Source organism: Pyrgilauda ruficollis, unplaced genomic scaffold (assembly GCF_017590135.1).
Source record: "Pyrgilauda ruficollis isolate IOZ18807 unplaced genomic scaffold, ASM1759013v1 scaffold124, whole genome shotgun sequence".
Lineage (NCBI taxonomy): Eukaryota > Metazoa > Chordata > Aves > Passeriformes > Passeridae > Pyrgilauda > Pyrgilauda ruficollis.
In genome coordinates, this window is record NW_024510766.1 from 1001475 (window position 1) to 1025557 (window position 24083).

Sequence of the window (24083 nt, forward strand, 5' to 3'; positions counted from 1 at the left end):
GATTGCAACACAGGAATTCTTGGATTCCTAAACAAAACCTGTCTGAAGTTTGTGGTCAATACCTGAAGCAGGCACTTGACTCTGCCATCAGTGGAGTGATGATGGCAGAGCTCCCTGTGGCTGCCACGGGAGCTCTTTTGTGGCTTCTGCTGGCAGTCTGACAGGGGAAGGTGTGCTGACATATTAACTGGGCACTTCACGATGGAAACCACTGCTTCTTTTGATTCTACCTGTGAAATGTTTTTTTCCACTCAGCATATAAACATGTGGGCAAACAGGGACAATGGTTTAAAAAACAGCGAGCATGATTAAAATGCTAAAAGGAGAAAAAAAATATTGTTCAGCTGAGCAGAAGTGAGAGGAAGGCAAATGCCCAACTTGGAGAAACAAGGGATTTGTTCAGGGAGTCACAGAAATATTTGTGTGGAAGCCATGGGACAAAATGAAGAAATGATGGTTGATAATAAATACCAAGACCATCTTGTATCATTAAGATTACCAGGCTAGGAAATATTTTCTTTTGGGAAATCTCTGGCCTCCAAGTCTAACAGAGATTTTCTAATAGCTAAAGAATAAATACATGCATGGTGTAATTAAAATAGCATTAGATTCCCATGTAGAGCAGCAAGCATTACACAGGACTGAAAACCAGTGAGAGAAATCTAAATCATTGCCCCAAAGTCAGCTCAGCTACCTATGGTCTCTAATCTGTAACTGTGTCAGCAGGAAATAACTGGAAAAAGTTAAATGGTTCAGTATAAAACCAATAATGAAGTAAAAGAAACACAAAATCTGTGACACAAAATCAATATATCACTCATTTTTTTGTTGTCCAGCTCCTTTTACAATGTAGAAAAAGCTGGTTTGCAGTGCCATAGCACAAGAAAACTTTTTAAGCAATAAACACAATCACAAAGTCTACTTAAGGATTCTATTTTATTGGTAGTAGAAGCACCAGTAGCAGTAATGGTTCTTGTGTTACAGTAGCCTTGAGAGCCATGAACTGTATTCCCCAGCCTGATGCAAAGTGCACTCTACAAGTACATAATGACAGATGAAAAAAACCTTGACATGACTTGTATGTAAAATTTTGATTTAAAATCTGCTCTGTTCCAGCAGAAATTTGTTTGTGTGTTTTGCTTTACCACTGTGAGGAATGTGACTACTCACAATGTGGAAAGCAAAGCGCATGCAGGATAAAAATCAGAAACAAGTAAGCAAAAGAGGGGAGATGGAGAATATTAGCACCCCTGAAGGCTTTATTTGCCTTTGTGTCCACAAAATGTGAAGCATCACTTTCTGCTGAGCCCTTTCACACTCAGAAAACATGGATGGAGACCCTTAGACTACCTTAAAGCTTTGGATATTTAAAAATGGCAACAGGGTTTGGCTTCCCATTTGGCATCTGGTTTCTGAGCCTTGTAATGCATTAGGATCACATTTTCAGGGTTTCCCCTGCAACTGGAGGAATTAGAAATTTATTGTTTAAAAAAAAAGAAAAGTGAGAAGGTCATGTGATTGTGTGCTTCCAGAAGCTGAGACTTGAAGCAAAAGCCCACCCTGGACTCACAATAAAATCATGAGAATTGAAAACATCAGACTTAAGAAGCTCATCCAAGCTTTCTGCTGTGCATATGTAAAACCAGGGTGTTGTCAGGACTAGTTAGCTAATGTCATAAAGCACTCATAAGGACAACGTTAGTTATTATTTAGGAGGAAACCAAAGTGTAAAGTGTTTTACATATAAATCTGCCCTTTAGAAAAGCAACATTAAAAACGCAAGATTGAGCTCTGGATTACTGAAGGGCAATAAAGAGGTTTTAAACACAGCCATAACTCATTCTGCATGAAAATGACTCAGCAGTGTCTTGACCAAGTTGGAAACAGGACCTCTGGAAGTGATTAGGAGTGGACTGTCTCCTAACATGCCTTCCTCCACTAATGTGCTTGGGATGGCAGATGTGCAGAGCAGCCCAGTGCGAGGAGCAAACCCCGGGCTGAGCAGGGAGAGGATGGCTCTGCAGCCCCACAGCCCTTGTGTCAGCAACTGAGTGAGGAATGGTGGCAGTGGCTCCTCTGGAATGACAGGTAATGCCTGGCAAAGAAGCAGAGTGTGCTGTGAAATCACCGTGTGCCCATCCTCGTGTCTCCATTGCGGTGACTTCGGTGGTTTTGGACTATCTGTAGCTTGATATGCAGACTGAGCACCCCCTCTAGCAGTCACAGCCCATCTGCTGCACTCCTGAAGTGCTTTTGGGCAGAGCAATCCAGTTTGCACTGCTAAGACCGTGCTGCCATGGAAGCAGATTTGGGTGAGTGGGGACAGCAGCAGGATTTTCTTCAAAAGCCACTTCTCAGCTGAACCGATGCACCGCCACTGGCAGCTCAGCATGGCTGGGGTAAGGAGCATAATCTCTGAGGGCTGAACTGAGCCTTCTGAAAAAAAATATTTGTGCCAAGCATTTTTCTTCTTTGTCCACTTGCGGGTTCATAAAAATATTGCCAATCCCTCTGTTGGGGGTGAGGACTTGGTGACAGCAAATGCAAGCCTGCTGACAAAAGGCTTGCTTTTCCTTTGCACCTTTTGCAGACTCTTCAGAAGACCTTCCTAGCCCAGACACCCCCAGCTAAGAATTACTAGTCTCAGTGTTTTGGACCAGATCTGGAAGCAGCAGAGCTCTGTTAGTTTAATGGAGTAAAAGAGTTCACACATGTTGGAACACTCGTTTCCTGGCTTTAGCTGCCTTAAGAGCTGGACCTGTCCTAAATGCTACAGAACTGCTCAGAGCCCACTGGTCTGCTCCTCTTTCAGATGCAAAGTGAAGGGAGTGCTCTTAATTTGTTAGGAGAGAGTTTAAAACAAACAAGCCCCCACCAGCTGCACTTCATGTATATGGGTATGATTTTAGATTGCAAACAGGAGGCTACTTGGCTTTGCACAGTAAGCATTGTCTGGCAGAAATTTGTCTCTTCTGATCTCCCTGAGCCTTGGATTGCTGCTGTGAGATTGTGTCACAACTGGTCATTAATTATTTCATCAAAAGCTTATTTTTCTCATTTCCTCATCATTATTTCCACCTAGTTTCTTTTAAATTGAATCCATTTATTGGCAAGGCTTGTTTCTCCCCTAAGTGGGGTCTGGGCTTTGCAGAGAAGAACACTGACCTTAGAAAAGATGTATTGTTAACATATGTAGTTCACATGCATACATATGCATACACTGAGCAAGAAATTACTGTATGTGTGTTTAAATGTTGCTCTGGAACTCTGACCCTCCTCTCATTGACTATGGAAGAAAATTCCCCTTCTTGCTATCTACAAATTCCTCCCCTCTTCCTACCTGATAAATATGATAAATGATAAAATATTGTGGGAAAAAAAAACACTGTGGGGAAAAAAAATATTGTCATCCTCACCACGGCAATGAATAAACAAGGAAAAGCAAAAAAGAAAAGGTGAGGGCAGCTCTCAGAAGATTCATATCCTTGGGAGATACTTATTTCTCAAAAGTGCCATAGTGTTCTTGGAAAAATGGAGACCCCTCCTGGTAATGCCAGCCTGATAGGCAAGACAGGATAGCACTACTCATGGAGATAGTCACAGCCACCAGAGTGGGGACTACCGAGCCAAAGAAGTGGAGGAGGAGCAAGGCAGCCAAAACATCCAGTAGAGATGCCCAGAGAGTTCTCCTGTCACCAGCTGCTGAGATACAAGCAAAGAGAGAAATGGGAAGAACTGCCAACACCTTCATCCCCTCAGAGAGCAAAAGCAGCCTCACAAGCACGTTGTAGGCAACAGCCTGAAGAACAGAGACGACTGGGCTGCAGTGGGACAGAGGTGAGGGGAATGCCCCAGAGAGGCTCTGCAGGCAGCCCCAGCAATACATCACCCTGGATGCTGAACCAAAACATGCTCTGTTAGACAGAAAGCTGCTGCTGCCACCCTTCCATAGCCTGAAGCTGGAGCAGCCTGGCTGCAGGAGACAGCAATGTGCTGAACCTCCATAAGAGTCATCTTGGTGAAGAGCCCGGCTGTTTTTGGGAAATACAGAGTTTTTTTCTTCACAATCTGTTGGGCATGTTGTGTGCAAAGCAATGTGGAATGTCAGCAAGATCCCTTTGTGTCTGACTCAGAAATGGCACCATGATAAGCATGGTTTGTCCTGCAGCTTGTGCTAAAGAACGCAAGAATTACCACAAGGACTCCAGCTCTTTCACAATACGAGAGCACAAGAACAGAAGAGCAGCCACACTGGGCCAGGCCAAAGGTCCATCTAGCTCCTGTCTCCAACACTGGGCAAAAGCAAAATGCCTGGGGAAAAGTATGAACACAGGGTAAGCACATACAATATTTCCCCTGAGTGCTCTCCCAGCCACCATCTCCAGATTAGAAAATTTTGGAGTCAAGGATGTTTTGATGTACTTAGAGCCCTGGGTTGCATCCTTCAACAGCCCTTGTGCTTTCTCTATTCCTTATTCTTTCTCAAGACTTATTCTTTCTGATCTCTTATTTATTTGCCCTTCAGATGCTCTTCATTGTCTTCATGCTGGATGTATGCCCCTCTATATAATTCATCTGTGTTTTCACTGAGTTTTAGTCATACATGCTCCTCATTTCTTCTCCATCCTTCAAACTTCACCACAACTCATGAAGAAGATGCCTAAAGCTCAAAGTCACCCACTGGGACTGTCCATCACTTGAAAGTTGCTACAAACCCTCAAAACTTTTTGGTTCCATGGTACACATATTGTCCCTTATTTCTTCACCCACACTGTTTCTTTCTGACCTTTCACTTTTGCAGTTCTTTGTCTAAGGCTGGTGCCCCTTTTTGAGGTTTACCTGTGGTCCCCCAGAAAATCTCAGTGGATTATCAGAATCTGCCCTGAAATGTTTGTCTTATTTGTAGCAGAGCTGTTGATTGGAAGTGGACCCATTTTTTGGTGCTGTCACCTTGTATAATCAAGGCTGGACCACAGAGTGTGTGACACTCCTGGACTAGGTGGATTAAACATCCATCAGATTTCTGCAGTGTGAAAAAGACAAAAGCCTTAAGTCCTTCCAGAAATCCCCATGCAATCTTTATGGCTCCTGAGAAAGACCCATTAAACTGTCTGCAAGCCCTTTTTGACAAAGACCCCGTTATGAGGGGACATGACATGTAGTGGCTCAGCTTTAGTAATTCAGACCCGACAGTGAGGACATGAGTCCCTGAGATCTGCACCATGCAGCTCATGCCCAGAAGCAGCAAATCATTTTCTGTGCTATTACAGCCAGGGGAGGAGTTTGTGTGAGAGATCACAGCTGTCCCTTTTGGGAAGGTGGTGTCCATACTTCATCCTGGACTTCCTCAGTGATGAATCACGTCTCCAAGAAAGATACTCCCATGAGTGCAGTGGGTTCAAAGAACTGCCCTTCCACCCATGGTGATGAGTCAACCTCTGCTCTCTGTGCTTTCTGCTGGATTGTCATCAGTGTGGACGTGCAGAGCCCACTGTTCCTCTGTGTGGGGTAACAAAACCCAGGAGTGGTTCTTCAGCAGGGCTACAAGCTTTGAAATTTTTCTTTCTTCTTTCTTTCTTTCTTTCTTTCTTTCTTTCTTTCTTTCTTTCTTTCTTTCTTTCTTTCTTTCTTTCTTTCTTTCTTTCTTTCTTTCTTTCTTTCTTTCTTTCTTTCCTCTTTCTCTCTTTCTCTCTTTCTTTCTTCTTTCCTTCTTTCCTTCTTTCTTTCTTTTTCTTTCTTTCTTGGAAGATGAACTAATATGGTAAATCAAAGAAAGGCTGTTTTTCCTCTCACCTCTCCTTTCTTGTGGAAGGGAAGTAGGTCACAGAAAGATATATGATTTTTCTTGTTCTTTCCTCATCAGTAACCACAGTGAAGGATTGAGGCTCATGGACCCTGGGCAATTTTTCCCCATCCACATGCTTCACAGATATTAATTAAATAGAGTTAATTCTTGCCTGGCCTCTAGTTTTGAAGGTTGAATTCCATGGCTTATAGAAATGGTACACTCTGGGCAGAGGTCTCCACGTTTCCCTGTGCTGACATCAAGGTGCAGACCATGTCTGCGGATCTGCAGGGAGCAGGTTTGGATGTCCAGCAGCCTCAGGCTCCTCCCAGTAAGTGTGCCTCACTTCAAGCAGTGCTCTGGTGAGCTCCTGAGTGGTGCCCTGCCAGGAGATACCTTAATTTAGAAAAGCAAATAATGAGGCAAGCTTCATCTTGCTGCACACACCAAGAAGGCAGAGGATGTACAAAAATGTGTCGCTTAACTCCTGGATGCTCATTGCTCAGACTTGGCACAGGAGCCACTGCAGGACTTGTGGAGTGTCAAACCTCTGCCAAGCCAGCTGTTGTTCACCTCTGCAAATGGCACTGGGAGAATCTGTACATATTTTAACCTTGCAGCACAGCGTGACATCTCAAGCCATCTGAGCTGATGACCAGCTGCAAACTGGTCCAAAACTGGAATTAGCTTCTGCCCTAGAAGGAGCACACAGAACACAGAGGAAAGCTATTATCAACATAAACAGAGGCTTATTTTGGCTTTGCCTGTTGTTACCCATTTTTGTCTGGTGTGAAGTCGTTGGCCTGCAACTAACAGCAGGCACATGCATGCATGACACTAACAAAGCAGAAGGAGATGTTGTCATTCTTCAATGGAATTAAAAATCTTGCCAGGAAGAGGAAAGAAGATTTTTAAATATGGTGTTGCTACATTCTTATGACTCTATAGAGCAGGAAAGTGGTTTAAGAATTCTTATTTAACATCTTTATCAGTGTATAAGCAAAATAAGATTCTTCTGTAGTTAAGGTTTTCAGTGTAAAAATGCTGGGACAAAAAGGATACTTAAACTCCATTTAACGTAAATATATAAATTAGCCTTTGTTTGGAAATGTTTTTTTTCAGTTCAGGAAAAAGAAGTCATTACAGCATTACCTCCACCCACACTTCTATTCTACCTATTCTTTTAACTGTATTTAAAATATTAAATATTTTTAATACTTGCTATATAGGGACTGAGTTCTTAGGAGCAAAACTTTTTTCATCAACAACTAACACAACAAGGCTATGCCCAGGCTAATAGCCAGGACATCTGTTCCCAAATAAATATTAATGCTACACCTCAGCATGCACCCTCTGATAGTTGTCAGGACTGTAATTCACAACACACATCTCACTGAGAGATTTTTCTGCACAGCACTCCAAATCCCTAACAAGCTTTGAGCAGATGACAAAACAGCCTGGTAAGCTGGCAATGGGCATTTTTGCAGGAAGCCTAGAGATTTATATGATTTATTCTAAAAGAGAAATACGTGATGGAAACACTAGACATCTGCATAATTGCACACTACATAATGCTGTGTAATTCCTACAGCCCACTGTGCTGGAATATGTGCACTGATCCCCCAAGGTCCACTGGGCTCCATTTAAAACAGATTAGCACTAATCACAATGTCTTCTCACACTTCCTATGCAAGAATGAGCAGCAGAAGGAATGAATTGTTCTGCCCTTCATGCTCATGCAGAGACCCCACAAATCATTGTGTCCCACTCACAGCAGACCTGGGACTCAGCATGATACAGGTTATCTCCTTATGGAGGAAACATCACTATGCACAGCCCATGGATTTAATTGTCAACAATCTGTTTGGTTTAATTGTAATTAAGCCTTTTAAGGGGTTTATACTGAAACATGGACACCCCTAGACCAGACTAGCTGTCATTACAGGACCAATGCCAGCAGCCTGAATCAGGAGCCCCTTTGGTCACAGACACTTTTGCTCATCCTCCTGCTGTTCCATCAAATGTACTTGGGACACTTCTGAGTTCCAGCTGCCACCAAAGGACAAACATAACAGCAGTGGCACATTTTGGTTCCAAATGTCAAGCACAGCAGGTGTATCAGCTGTAGGAGCTCATGGGTGCCCCATACCCACAGCACAAACCACCCCTGGGGCTGAGCTGTAGGCATCTCTGCAGCTTCTCTCAGGACTGGCACCATAAACTGAGCTCTGGGCTATTCATGTTAAAGAGCAGCTGGGTCTCTCCTTCCCTCTTGCCTGTGTGTCTCATGGACTCCAGCAGCAGCTGCACATGGGATAGTGGGGAGTGTAAGTGAGAGCTAAATCAGCACTTAGAGCTTGGCTGAGAAAGGCACACAGAAAGCAGAAAGCTAAAGGGACATCATGGTGCCAGTGCTTCTTCTGAGATAACTCGTTTGAAACCAAAAGGGGAATAATATATTTAAACTGAGGCAGAATTACACAATGAGGAGGGGCTGGGATACTACCCAGTTGACAGAGTCAGCAATAGAAGAGAGCCTTAGTCATGCATCAAGAGAGGAACTGGATACTTTTTTGGAAGTGAAGCAAGCTGAGGCAAAAAGTCACTGGCCAAGGTTAAATGAGTTGGAAAAGAAACTAATTTATATGTCCTGGGCTGATAAGGGCAGGTCCTGCTGCACTTTCAAGGTAGACTTCCCCCATTTCTTAGTGTTTCTACATTGCTTGCATACTTTGTCCATATTGATGAGATTAAATGTAATTACTTTGGAAGTGTGAAGACATGATTGCTTTGAAACTAAATCAATGGGACAAATCCAGGCTGCCTTCCCCAAAGCCAGTAGAGAAAGGCTGGACTTTGCCAAACTGATTTTTGGCAAAAATCAGTATTCAGCTTTTGAGAACACATAACATAACATAACATAACATATAACACAATAGCATAATCAGCACTTGAGAATATATTGCTTACATCATAGAAGGGATATTCTTTCTTTCTCTACCACGAAATCAAAGTACATATGGGATGAAACTCAAGCTGAAATTTTACAGCTCCCATTGGTTCAGCTTCTCTGGAAAGTCAATGCTGTGCACATGCACAATCTCAGTGGGAAAATAAGGATGAAACATCCTGGAGAGGAGAACAGCTCTTCCCTGGCTCACATTAAACATATCCATTCAAGCACATGTATCACATCCACCACCACCATCACCTACTAAGTGGAAATTGGAATCCTTTAACCTTTCCGAGGGAGGAGGCGTGTGAGGGTGTGAGGGGGTGTCTTCCCTCTAGACTTGGGAATGAGAATGAAAAGTTACATCAGGTTTTCTCAGAAGCTAATCTGTGGCTTTCAGTCCAACATGCGTTGTTGCCAATGACTATTTGATTTCTGCATCAGCAGGTCACAGAGATCAGGTGAGGGCAGAGGGAGTGCATTTATCAGCCCAATGAGACAAGGCTGAGCTCTTTGTCCACTGTCTCCTTCTCTTGTGGTTGGCGCCTCCCTGTCCTGACACTGGGGGTGTGGGGTGGAAGTAACCCTTTGAAAAACACAACCCAGCTGTACTCAAAGGCAGCTGCTGGCCACCCCTGGTAGGCAGCTGAGGTGCTTCCTGGACAATCAGGGGATGCTGTAAAGTCAGGAGATAAAACGCCTGTGTAACATGGATGGTGTTTGCTGCTAAAGGCTAGACAGATGAGACAGTGGTTGTGATACCTGTGCTAACAATACCACGTTGATTTCCTCACAGCCACTGCAGGGCCAGCAGCTCAGACACTGCCCTCTTGCCTCCTGAGTTATTGTCCTCATGCACAGAATTCTCCAGGTCTGCGTGTCAGGCTCTACAAAGGCCCAAGCACAGAAGCCACAGTGCCCAATGCCACTGAACAGCCTGATGGGGAGGGAGCGGGGTGCCAGGGCACTGGGGTGGCCAGCCTTGCTCCAGGTGAGTGGTGTGGGCTCACCACACACACTGCCCTGGCTGAGAGTGTTCCCTGCTGGGTGGGCTGCTCTACAAAAGCAGCTGAAATGGATGCAGGACCTATTTTGTCAGAAGACAACATCAGACAAGAGGCAGCTACTGACACAAAATGTGATGGAGGGTGTAAGATCTGCATCCTGGCTCTTGGAGTCAAAAAAGAGGAGAGAGGTGGGAGGAGGACAGGATCAATCTCATATCCACCTGGGATCCTGGCTATGCTGCAAACACACTGGGGCAGGAGGTCCAGCTGCAGAGCCAGTTAGTTCTGGAGCAATCTGAGGGTATTTTGGCGCCTCAGACTTGCACAGCATAACCTTTTCCAGCCTCTCCCCAGAGCCTGAGAGAGTTTGGCCTGACTTGTTCTGATGTCCTTGATTTTGGATCAAGCCCAAAACGTAGGCAGGTTTCAACAGAAGATGGCTGGGACCAAAGCTGCTCAAAGAACCCTAAAGACAAGCTGATAGAGGAACATTTATGACACAGTCCTCATTTTATAAATGAAGCAAGAGATAAGAGGAGATAACAGACTAGAGGACAGAAACCCCCTACCTTCCTCTACCAGTCCATGATACTGACCATACCCAACTGGCTTTAGCCCAAGGACCTGAAACACTGCAGGGTTGAGGCCTAAACATCATGAACTGAATATAGATCTCCTGGTTGTGGCCATGATTCCTGAGTGATAAACACAACTTCCCTCACAATGAAACACTGAGTAGATAATAATAGCCTTAGATAAAACTTTTACAATAAACCACTTAAGTTTTATATTGAAATGTAGACATGTGGGATTGTGACCAGAATGAGGAAGGCAAGAGCTTGCAGTGTCTGGAAGGTACACCAGGAGGTCATGGTTGAAGAAAGCTCAGAAGCAAGACTTGCTACTACCAACCCAGGTTTAGACTCTGATGTTAACAATAGAGAATAACTTCATTAGCAGAATTGCATGATTGTAGCATAAAAATAAGTTTAAAAAGCAGTTAGAAATTACTAATGCATACCAGAAGCAAAGTATCAAATTTATCTCATCTTCCTAATCCTGAAGTGTGGATGCTTCAGTTGTGCAAGTTTTACATTGGCTGCACACCCCGCTGGGAGGTCTATAGCATTTGACTGAAGAAAATCTGCACTTCCTGACTTGTTCTTACTTTCCATACATCTTGGAATAATGTTCAATAAGGTACATTTCCCTCTCAATCTTTAAACAAAACCAGCCAGAAAAAGACAAAAAGCAGCTTATAGCCAGGACTTTTTTCAAAACATCTGCTCTTCAGCTCAGGCAGGCTCTGTGCCCTGCGAAACTAGATTTTAATGAAGAAGGAAAAGAAGAGGAAGCAAAATAACCTGTGGCTTTGCTTCTGAAGAAATGGATGGTTACATTAGGTTTGCTTTAGCCTGACTGTGATCACAGGTGTTAACTACAGAAAATGTGTTGCTTTCCTGGACAGCAGTCTTTAGTAATAGGAGGAGGAATGCATGGTGTGGTAGGAAGGAGTCTGTTGCAAGTCAAGTAAGTTCATGGAGGATAAAATTCTCTTCCAGTTGCTACATTTTGAATTTATATGCTATGTAGCATAAGTGTGTTACTGGCTGTCACTGTTTCTACAAGTACAGGTGAGTCAAACTGGACCAACATGAATCTGGAAAATGTCAAGAATTAGCACATTTAATATAATAAGTGCCAAACACTTCAGAAATTACTCTGCTTTACTAAATCTTAGCAGTAGATCCTCTTACATAACCTAAAGAACAGATCTCTTTTTGTTTTTAAAATGCAGTCAGTGTTGTCTGGTTGGCTACCAGCTGCTGCTATCTGCCTGCTGTGGTTGGTAACTGTAAATGTGGGGGCCATTTTGAAACCAAAAGATTAAAGACAAGAAGAGGAAGTCCAACAACTTGAAGATGCTATCATCAATCCACAGCTGGCCAGGAACAGGAAGCAAGCGAGGATGGCATACATAATATACAACCTCTATGGCAGCAGGACAAACAAAAATTAAAGGCTGTAGAAATGGTAGGGGTTAATTCTCTATAGGTATTTCCACTGCTTTTGGCTGGTCATTTGTGAAGGAGAAGCAGGAACTTACAGCATCTCATGGTGCAGATGAGGGACAGTTTGTCCTACAGCACAAATGCTCTTTCAGCTGGTTTAGAAAGGGAGCAGGGCAAAGCACGGAATACAAAATAATGATCTGCAAGGGAACTTGAGGATCAGACTTCATTCTCATGAGTGTTAGAACTTTGTATTGACCACAGTGCAAGGGTATTCAGGATCTGAATGGTTTCATCAGCAGTTTAATTGCAGATGAAATAAGACAAGAACCAAGACACAGCTCCACATGCACAGCTTACCGGGAAACATAATGTTATCATCAACTCAGGAGCTTGTGTGCAATGGAGAAGTTGCCATTAGGAGAAAGGCCATTTCAGGCCAAACATGAAAGAGCCAGATGTGGTCACTGAGAGCAGGCTGGAAAGGCAGGCGTGCTGGATGTGCTGAAGCACAAGAGCAGCAGTTCCAGCAGAGCTGCTCTGCTCCCTCGCAGCGCTCAGCCCAAGGTGAGGTCTCTGCCTGGGACTTGCAGGAGCACATTTGCTGCTGTGCTGTATCCACCTGGGGTGGCACATGTGTGTGCTTTGGCTGTGGCTTCCCTTGCACCTGGACCACGGCACAGTGGCTGCCAGCAGCATGCCACAGCATCCCTGCTGCAGCTGTGTGGAGGAAGGGGATCCACACAAAACCTACAGCATTTTTCAATTCCTTATGATCCCTGAAGGCCAGTGTAAATGAGAAGAACTCTCATGCCTGGAAGGAGCAAAGCATTAAGGCTAGTGCCAGGCACAGGACAGGGAAATGAAAGCATCAGACACTGATTTGCAGCCAGAGGAGTTCAGCCAGCTCCAAGGATCTGACACACAGCTCATTAAACCCTTCACAGAGCAGTCCAAATCAGTTTTTAAGCTTTGTTAATGCCATGAATTAAATTGTACCTGTAATGCATTTGCCTTCATAGCTTGCATCAGGTTGGATTAAGGTATAAAAAGCTTCTTAAGCACAAAAATGCCCATTGTAAAAGCGCTGTCATTAATGACACTGTGCTCATTTAGAGCAGAGCTCAGGCACAGCCTACCTAGCGTCACTGTACAGAAATCAAAGTGGGCACATTCAGCCTAAGCACTAATACTCAATATCTGCACCAGTGAGGTAATTACAATAATCCCTTAATTACTGGCACCAGGAGAGTTTGAGGAAAACCTGCCTGGCAAACAAGCTCACCCTATAAAAACAGAAGTTCACAAACCTGAGAAATGTGGGAAATATTCAAGTGGATGGTTATTTATTTACAAATAAAAGACAGTCAAAGAGGGAGACACATGAGAAGAAAAAGCCGAATCCACATTTTACATACAGCTTTCTGGTCTTAGCTGTTTGTTTCCCTTAGTCTTTTCCAGCAGAAACATGGGATCCATTTAACAGACTTCACAGAGTTCCCTCTGTGCCCCAGCTCCTCAACCTTGGCACTACACCTACTGCAAGAGCAAGAACATGGAAAAGCACAGGCAGGATCCACCAAAACACAGGCTAGCTGGATCACAGTGCTGTAACCACGAGCTCCTGCTGGTCTCTGCACAGCAAACACACAGTGAGCAGCAGTCCCTGAGCCGTCCCAAATGGCATTAGGTGCTAACAGGAAACACAGAAAGACTAGATAAAAACTGAAAGGAAATGAGCAGCACCAGATGCAATGAATTCTACCCAGGAGTAGCCTGTGCCTGAGCAGCTTGCCCTGAGTGAGGGGCTGTGTGGCTCTGCTGCCTCAAAAGCAGAGAATGTGGACTGTTAGTCACCACTTGTTTCCTGTTCTCTCCCGCCTCTGCAGCGGAGCAACTTGTGCTGGCAGTGCCAGCTGCCCTTGCTGCGGCAGCCAGCAGGGCAGCCCTGCCCTGGGCTGCAAGGGAGAAGGGAGTCAGTGGCACCAGCACACTCTGTGAGACTCCCATTCCCCTGCTCGGCCTGGGGAAGTCAAGGGTGCCCCAGGTGTCAGGTACAGCACATGGTGACACTGCCCTGGAAGCTCAAGTCACAGTCCAGGCAAACTCCAAGGAACTGGCTTGGTCAGAGGAGAGGAAGGGTCTCAGATTCATTCCCCAATACAGAAATCTCCTTGGAAAGATTTAAAAAATTAGATTATTCAACAATCTGGCATCTCAGGACACTGGAGTGCCCTGCTTGCACTGAATTTTCCCTCTTTGATTAATAAAACAAGTGGCCACAGACTCTAGCTCCAGGAGGACTTGGTTCTGTGTTCTCACCATCAGAGCTCCAAAGGTGATGATGGGAAACATATTGTGCTGGGCTGCATGAAGGGTCTTCTTAGGCTCTGCAAATAGGCACTCAGGACTGTTTACTAAGAGCAAATCACAAATACAGCATAGCACACACTGTACTCAAACTACAAACCACTGTAAACTTACTAATGCAGATTTGTTAAAATAGAATAAAACAGGCCAAACAAAGCACTGAACAAATTCTGCCACAACAATCTTCCCTTGTCAGGATGGCGGCTGTTCTTCATTCTCAGTGTTTGGCTGTAGCTAATATCAACTCATAAAACATTCACAGGCACTTTTGCCATTTTTTTGATTAGTCAAAGCATATGCAAGTCTGCACTGGGGTCCAGGCATGAGTTTAATTGATTAGCTGATAATTACATTATTGCACTATGTGCAACGATACCAGCTTGAGGGAAATATGAGTTTTATGAAGCAAATAAGTACATACCCCCACTATCATGGGGTACCATCAGTACAGATTTCCAATATTTGATGACCAGAGTAGTTAGAGTATCTAGGGAGTCTGTTTCTCAGAGAGGTGGTATTGTGGGAGACAGAAATGAGCATAAATGTAGTGGAAACTTCTAGTATTAATTAAAACAAAACCCAAGTCAAGCATCCTTTGTGACTTACACTTTGAGAGCAGTTGCATGGAACACTTTGCTGCAAATTGCCTTGTTCTGTGATTGTAAAAAAGAAAACAAACACTTGAAGAATTGTTCTTATATTCACTCCTCCAACACCAAACATCCAGCCAAGTTTACAAGCTTCACTGACTTCAGTAGAGATACCCCCAGACTAAATCTGGCTCGCTGAACTTTGCGCCTCTTTAAATTTGGAGTAAATGTTATTAGTTGTGAAGACGATGGACTGAGCCAGACACAGCAGGCACGTGCTGTGCGAGCTTCCCCACAAAAGTTCTGCTGATACAACACAATCCTGACCTGGCCAGGATTACTGGTTTTACAGTCTGCCTGTCTTAAAGAGAAACTCCTACCAGTGTGACACCAGATACAGTTGTTCTGTGACAATGAGCACAACTTTCCTAGGAATTACACCAACATACTTCACAATACTTGGGTGACCCAAAACAGCCTTGAATTCTGCTATGGATCTAAAAGAAAATAAAACCCAAACAAATCATCAGGGGAAAAAGCCTCCCCATCATTTACACCGGAAGTTTGATGTTCAGCTTTCACCTAAGACCTCTCCAAAACTAGGTAAATCTACCAAAAACAGAGCACACCACACCTGGCTAGGAGCTTCTTGGAATGCACTGGTAAGCTGGCAAAGGAGATATGATAAAAGTGCAGTATTTTTATGAAGGCCCATTAAAGGTGTGTATATCATGAAGGATATGTGTACCTTGCAGCACAGAAAGACACCAGCAAAGTTATTGGAGCAGATTCTGCCACTTTTTCTACTCTCACTGTAATCTTGTTCTCTGACTTGCCCTCAGGCTTAATAATGAAGTGATTCTATATAATGGGTGGACTAGAGAGTTGTATATATGCAGTCTGCTTAATTGCCATTGTGTGCTGTGGTTGATCATGCAATAACAATGAATCCATCATAATTAAATCTGGGAATTATTAAATTGATTCTATTTATACATACTGTCACTTCCATAGGAGCTGCAAAAATCTGTTGTCTTTAATGAAATTGCACAAAAAATCTTGGAGCCTGTTTTAAGTCATATAAGGCAGAGTTTTACCTGTGGTAGTTATTCCTAGTAAAAACTGGGTAATTATTTTGTGCATAAATGAAGGCTCAAATTCACATTTGTAATAATTTTTGGTTTAGGTTTGTTTGCCTTTAAATGTCAAAAATTAAGGACTTAACTTGTTTACTGCCTAACTATAGATCAGTTTTTGTGGAGATGTTTATAATGAAATTCAGCAGCAAGGGAGCAATATAAAAACCAAGAAACTGGAACCCATCTCAGGAATAGAAGTTCAGTATTGTCCTAATAATTATGCTGGCAGCCACATTTGCATGAAACCATTTTTATTCTGTAGTACTCAATTAAGGTTATTCAGCTGCCTTGATGTGTTTAGAAACAAAACCACTGGCATCCAAATAAGGCTAATAACAAAAATGCAATATGATGTTTCCCATTTCCAGCAAAGGGTAAGAGAACAGATGTTCCTTATGCTGCCATGTTTCACCAGCACAGGGGGGAGCTGAGAAAGTTTGCAATTCGCAGTGACAGTGCCATTAAAATAATGTAGTGCAGAACGTGCCTGGTGGAAGCACGCAGCTCTGAACAATCTGCTTGGGCGCGCAGGAAAGGATGGGGATAACCAGGACTGACCTTTCAGGTCAAAGAAGAAACCCAAACACTCCAGCCTGCCGTGCCGTGCTGCACAGGGCCATCAGCTGTGGGCAGGGCTGCCGGTGGCACTCCAGCTCCCTGTGCCCTGTGGCGGTGCTGCGGGCAGGCCCTGCCTCTGCAGCTGTCCCGAGAGAGCACCAGGAGGGGACAGCCAACAGCGTCCCACGGCTACCAGGCCATGGAGAGATGGTCTCTTGATGTCTCATGGTAGCTGGTCTCTGCCGGGACGTGACAGCCCCACAGCTCGGGGCGGACAGACACAAGGTGGCAGTGCTCTCAGGAGATCGGACATTCTCCGCGCCTTCTCCTCTGGGATCTTCCAGAGCCCGGCTGTGCTGCTGCTGGGTACCAGGCCCCTGTGACCAAGTGTCCCCTGGTGTGCCACAAGGCCTGCTGGCAAGGCCGGCGGCTGGCACAGCCGAACGCCAAATGTTCCTTGGGATGTGGCGTTCCCTGGGCCCATGGCTGCAGGGAGGTCTGTGGAGACCCTGCCTGTGGGGCAGGGGCTGGGGACGCTGCACGGTGGGGAAGCAGCCTTTGCCTCTCCAAACTGTTCGTTCCTCTCCAGAGGCCTCCTGCTGGGGAATATTGCCCCATCTGTCACACTCAAGGACACAAACAAAAGCCGCAGGGGAAAGCAGCCCTGCTTTGGACCTTGCGCGCCATTGCCGAGCACGGCTCACGCCGTGAGCCCCTCGGGCTCTGCTGGCAGGACAGCTCGGCTCCCTGGGCACCGGGGCTTCGGCAGCACCGCAAGCAAGATAGGGTGACAGCCAGTGGGACAACCAGCTGTGAGCCTCAGCACTGCCTGTGTTCCCTAGGAAACACCTAAGTCCTCTTGGAGCCCCCCTCCATCCCCCCTCGGGCAGTACACCCAGAGGCAGCTGGGCAGGGAGAGCCTTTCCCACTGGAAATGCCGAGAATGAGTTGAACAAGCCATTGAGCAAACACATTTCCCCTGGGAGATCTCCTCTCCTGAACTCGAGTCATCCTAATATCCCAAGGACATAAACCCACCAGCAAAACACTGCATGACATGTTAGCACATTCTGGGGAGCAAGGACAGGAACCACAGACTGCATCCACTGTCTTCAGAGCCTCGGCCAGTGCCCAGTTAAACAGTTCATGCTTGGCCACGGGGGCAGGCTGGGAAAGCTGCTGGAAAACACACAGCATCAAGCAAAGGGCAGGTCTCCAGTGATGCAGATGAGATCAGGGCCACCAGCAGAGCAGGAGACACACAAAATCCAGTGGCCACCAAACCAAAGTCAAATGGACCCAGTACTGGTTTTGCTTTCTGTGCAAATTCCTTGGGAAGGCTGGGAGTGCCCACACTGCCCGAGCAGGCAGGCTGTGCTCCAGCCCTCTCCTGACTGACCAGGGGTGCTGAGCACCTCCTCAGCAGCAGCAGGGCCCCAGCACTTTCCAGCATCAACCCCTGGGGCAGATCTGGAGTATTTTCACTGACCTTCCTCCAAATGTGTCTTGCCTTGCCTCACAATGCCAAAGTAAATAAATAAATAGACTAACAAGCAGAAATGCCTTTACCGGACATTATTCTGGGCTGATTGGTTGTGAAACTTTACTCAAAACCCCAAAACCACAAAAACTGCCAGTTTTCCAAGCCCTGTGTTTTTCATAGCTCTCATAGCATTCTGAATAGTTTGCATTTCCAACATAGAATAAATATACATTTAAGCTAGTTGGATTATTGACACAGAATTAAAAAAAAAAAAAAAGGCTCTTAACTCCTTGTTCTGTTTCTTTTTCCCATGGAGTGAACTGAATTAGCACCACTGAACTACGCCTTGGACATTCACATTTACAGATGTAAATGCTGACAACAGGCAGATTGCCTGCAATGCATTCATGCGAAATTCATTGAAGAGGCGTACTTTAAATTAAAAACAAATCAAAACACACTACTTACGTCTTTATGTCATTTGCCCAGAGAAAGTCTATCATAATGACTCCAGGCACATGCAGTGTTTTCTTCACTGTGTTACAGACCGTGTTCAGCTGAGCTCACTATAACATCTTGGGCTGTAGTTACTCCTTCTTTTTAACAAATGGAATAACAGGTATTTTGGCCAGAACCATGCTTAAGTCAGTGGCAGTGATAAGAAGTTTCAACCATCACCTCCCTGCTCTTGTTCTGCTCCTGAATTGTATTTAGTGGCCACAGACTTGACTTCTGAGGCCAGAGGTCTGTGGTAACACCTGGACAGGGCATAACTGCCTGAGACACACAGTGCTCGTGCCCATGCCATGCCCCAGCACACCACTCCTCTGAGCTGGTCCTCCCAACCCCTGCCCAGGTCACTCACAGCCACAACGCCTGAGCACAAAAAATATTTGAGCTGTTGATCCTCTATTGGAAAATAAGGCACAGAAGACAATTTCTCCATTATTCCTTCAGAAAAGCTTTTGTATTTCAGATGGTCATAATGCTATAAACTCAACACACTGCCAAACAAAAGGGAACTCAAGGACAGGAGGACAGACATCTGGGAGAGAAGAACAGTTCTATTTGGAGATCCTGCTCTAATGAGTGACCTTATACAGTTATTCAAATACGAATGTCTGGGTAGCTAAAGTGTCATATATGATTAAATCTCTGCACCGAATTATGTTAATATTGTTATTTAAAGAACAGAAATTAATTTCAAAGTTACAAAATGTGGGCATGGAAATAATTTTGTCTAGAACCTGCATACACAGCTTCCCCTTTCTTGCAATAGCTGGATGAATTACTGAAGTTGCAAGAAAATGAGAACCCACACCAAGTAAGGTATTAGAGATTTCAAGAGCCTTCACTGAAGTCTCCACTCTTCAAGTGCCCTCCTTCTTAGTACTCTTCATGCACACAAGTGTGATATAAAGAGATATGCATAAAAGAACAGGAACAATATTATGTGTGCAATTATTATTCAAAATGTAACTTTGAGATTCTTTAAATTAAATTGTTTTGCTGGGGAAAAAAAGAATCACTTTGCGTTTCAGCGCTTACCTCTTCCTCAGCATTTGTGCTGTTCTCTGGTTATAGGCAATGTAAATTGATTAATTTTTTTCAGCTTCATATTTGTTTCTGACCTGCTTCATTGACTTGCCTAAACAACTCTTAGGAGATGGAGAGTCAATGGCATGTGGGCAGTTGTTTAAAATCAGGAATTTACTGTAGAGCTATCAGGATAAGGAGGTGCTTTCCTGAAATGGCCCCTTGGTCCAAGTTTAATTTCTACTGAAAAAAAGCTTTCTTTAAAGCAGTAATAATTGAACTGTGAAAAGAGAGTAAATGCAAACAACTTCAGTTAAGCTTCACTTGCTGCTATTTAAACAGGAAAAAAAAATTCTTTTCAGCTCCAGTTATACTCTGGGCCTAGGAGTGTCCAAGTGTTCACATGAACACCCATCCTTTCTCTGGGACAAGAAGAGTGGATGCAAGGAGTCAGACACAGCCCTGGTACACCGGCACCTCTGTGGAGACCAGACACCAGAGATCCTGGGCTGGCTGACTGGAGCTGACTGCCTTCTGTACAGGTGCCTAACCAGGCAGCACAGGAGCCTGAAACAGTCTACTAAATCAAGTGAAATAGCAACAGACAGAGGAGCCAGGCTCTTTCCACTGAGGAGCCAAATGCCTTCAGGACTGCCTGAGTTCAATACAGAGCATGCAACCAAAAGTCTTTTATTTATTTCTTTGTTCTTCTGTGCTGAGGGAGGGATGCCATTTTTCTCTGCATGCTGCTGCAACATAGTCACCTATTAAAGTTATGTTTGTGCTCATTCCTGGAATTTGTAATGGATAGTAATTGTGCCTCTAATAGTAAAATTGCTCTCAGCTAGGCTTTAGCTTTGCTGTGATGCATTCTCTACTGTCACCCAAATCCTGGGATAATAATGAGGTTTAGCTTTTATCACAGACAATAAAAACTGAGTACAAAGTATTGCTGAGAAACAAAGTAGAACACTTCCCATCTGATGATCAAAATGTAGTACATACAGGTTGTCCCAGTCACAGAGATAGGAGGCACAGCTTAGCATTATGTGAGGGAGACCAAAACAGTGTATTCTACACTCCCCTACATCATCTTTAGTGGACTGTCTTTTTAAGGCAGCAGAGGAAGAGGAAGGGTGGCCAGTGTTGTCTGGCCCAGTGCTGGGGAGAGGTATGGGCTGCCTGGATGGCACTGCCATCACTGCAGGTCCCTGGCTCGTCACTTTTCCCAGCCCCATGGAGTCCAAGCCTTGAAAAAACAGCTCCTGAGTGGGAGACTGCCATGGGAAATGGAGCACCAGGACAATGCCAGCCCATCAGAGCCTGCTGGGGCCAGGCCAAATGCTGGTGCCGAGAGAGAAAGAGAAGGAGAAGTATCCACTGCGGCAGAAGAGTTTCTGGGCCAAGATAGCTCCCCAGGTTTTCTCTTGGCCCTGTTTTTCCATTGTTGCCAGGCTGGGAGGAGGAGGTTGAGCTGCAAGAACCTCTCTGGTGTGCTGCCTTTGTTCGCTCGGGCTCCACGTGGCAGACAGCCTGGGGACAGCCACCATTTGGGTTTTGTCCTCAGGGGGAAGCAGGAGATAATTTGCCTTTGCTGGTTAAACCATTTTCTTCTTGTACAAACATTTGTTACTATTGCTGTGTTTCTAGCAAACCTCTTTAGTAAATTGTGACTCAGCTTCAATCTCTCTTAGTATTTATTTCTCCATTATAGAAAAGTGGGTGGCTTGAGTGGCCTTAATTTTCCCCACAGAGTTTTTAAACCCAGGACACCTCTGACACCCAACGAGGGGCACAAGAGAGAAGTTAAAGTCACAATTTTGATTAAAGTATATGGAGTACAGAACTCGCTGGTCACCATGTTGCTCAGTCTATTCATGTGGGTGTGGTACCTAACCCTGTATTTGTGTCCTTATGTGTGGAATTATTTGCCCATCATGGTGCTCCTTTTCAAACCAGAGAGAGGAATTAAGATTGCTCTTTTTATTATACTATGTGCTAATCAGTTTATGACATGATAACATCGGGGGAAATGATGCTCATATGAAATGTGTTTTTGGTGGTATTTGTTCTGGCCTTGGCTGCTGCCTATGGAAGTTCATGAATAATCCCACTCAGCCTGTGGAGGAAACAGGAGAGGATGATTTTTCCCAGCCTTTCACCTCCTTGTCCTCCTACAGGTCTGTTATAACAGGTTTGAGAATGTTGTATTCCCCACTGGGTGCCAGGGATAACATAATCTTGCTGCTAGTTCTGCTATGTTTCTCTGTACAGTTTGGATGATCTACACCATATTAACCATCTTCAAAGACAAAGATTTTGAGGGAAGCTGTTCAGAGGCCTGCCCCAGGGCTGGGTAATTCTGACTGGCATGGAATTGGGGAGGAAATGGATTAGTATTTGGAGGACTTCTCTCCTCCAATGAATTGGGAGTTCACCCCTGAACAACCACACAGGATGCTGTTGACGTGATAAAATATGTGAAGGGAAAATGTTGTGACATTTCCAGAGAGGCACAAATTTATGCAATGTGCTGGGTCCTGGCTGCAATTTATTGAATACTGTTTGTCACTGGACAGCACCTTCAGGGAGAGGGGAAGGAAAACAAATCAATTGGCATCACAGTTAATCAAACAGCAGCTGAACCATAAGGCAAGTAGCAATTCCCTATTCAGTAGCAATGCCCCTGTTCAGAAGAGGAAATTCAAGGCCAATTCAGTTCACATAGTGAGTGATGAAGAAGAGGCTGGCCCCTCATCAATGGAAGAGATGAAGCCAGAGGAAATCACCCCATCCTTATCCTTGTGAGAGCTGCGTGAGCTGCAGAAAGAGTTCGCCTCCAGACAGGTGGGTCCATATTGAGCTGGCTGTTCCAAATCTGGGATGCTGTGGCCAGCAATAGGAACCTGAGTGGTAGTGAAGCCAGGCAAGTCAGATCCGTGTTCTGGGGTGTGGTTGTTGATCAGGGAATTGGAAAAAGTCAAGAACATCTCAGCCTCTGGAGAAGACTCAGGTTAAATGTAAAGGAAGGATACCTTTGCAAGGAGGACATGTATGCACAGCAAGGCCAGTGGAACACCATGCAGTGAGGTATCCACTGCCTGAGAGAAATTGCTTGGCTGGAGGTAATTTTTTCAGATGACAACCAAGATAAAGTCCATGTCCAGCGCACATCACAGATGAGGCCAAAATTCATACAGCTTGGGCCAGAGATTTATTACCACTGATTAGCAACACTTCAATGGATGGAGAGAGAAGACCAAGTGAGTGCTATGGCTAGCAAACTTCTTATATATGAAGACACCACCTCTGCCTCTTGACAGGTCCACATCTTGTCTGTGGAAACAAAAATGGCCAAGCATGTCCGGAACTTGTAAGAGGGCCACCAGAAACTCAGAGAGGAACTCATTTTCCATCTCACCAGTATAGACCAGTCTCTGCTGTTAGGAGCAGGCACCCCTTGGCTAGGGAGAGGGGGTACACTCCCTAGAGGTACACTACCCAGAGGTAATCTCTGGCTTTACACCTTCGTGAATATGGAGAATACATGAGGAGGTGGGGTGGAAAACCCACCTCTGACCTGGCAGCACAGGTATGTGAGTTAACGGGAGGAAGAACTACTGCAGGAAACTTGTCAGGGATAAGTGCCACTGTGCAGGGGTAAGCCCCTAGGCAGAACAGAAGAGATGGCATTATGTCTGATCCTCTTGAAGGGACCTCCAGTTCATATTTACAGGAAGTGAGCAACAAATACCATGACAAGGACTAGAGGGCCCTGTTTCCAGCCAGGTGGAGGAAAGGGTCAGTTTTGATCTGTTGGACTGTGTGGATCCATGGCCTGGCACAGCAGAGCCAGAGGAGTACAAGGCTGTAGGTGACACTGGCACACAATGCACCCTGTTGCCATTGAGAGGGGCAGAATCCATCTATTTCTGGGCTGACAGGGCTATCCCCACAGCTGGCTGTACTGGAAGCTGAAGAGAGCCTGATGAGGAATGAATGGCAACCCCCCCACTATCATGACTGGTCCAGAGGCTCTGTGTGTATCCTTGGCAGAGATTACCTCAGGAGAGAGCATTTCAAGGACACAAAAGGGCGTCACTGGGCTTTTGGGAGAGCTGCTGTGGAGACAGAGGAAATTCAGCAGCTGAATCCTTTGACTGCTATGGGACTGCTGAGGATTGAAGAACAACAGGTACTGATGGCCACCCCAACAACGCCTCGTCAGCAACATGGCACTGACTGGGATTTCGGGATTTTGGGATACCATACCTGGGATGATCCATGAACTGGAGAGCTGGGAGTGCTCAGCAAGGTTTGCTTACCCTTCAGTAGCCTCACATGGCCTGTGCATAAGTCCAGTGGAGACTGACAGTGGACTGTCGTGGCCTGAATGAAGTCACACCCTCACTGAGAGCTGCTGTGCTGGACATGCTGGAGTTTCAGTAGGAACTGGAGTCAGAAGAGACAGAAGAAGCCAAGTAGTGTCACCATCAATAGTACCTCTGTGCTTTTTTCCATTCCTCTGGCAGCAGAGTGCAGGCCACAGTTTGCTTTCACCTGGAGGGATGTGCAGTGCACCTGGAACTGACTGCCCCAGGGGTGGGAACACAGCCCACCATCTGCCATGGACTGATTCACACTGCATTG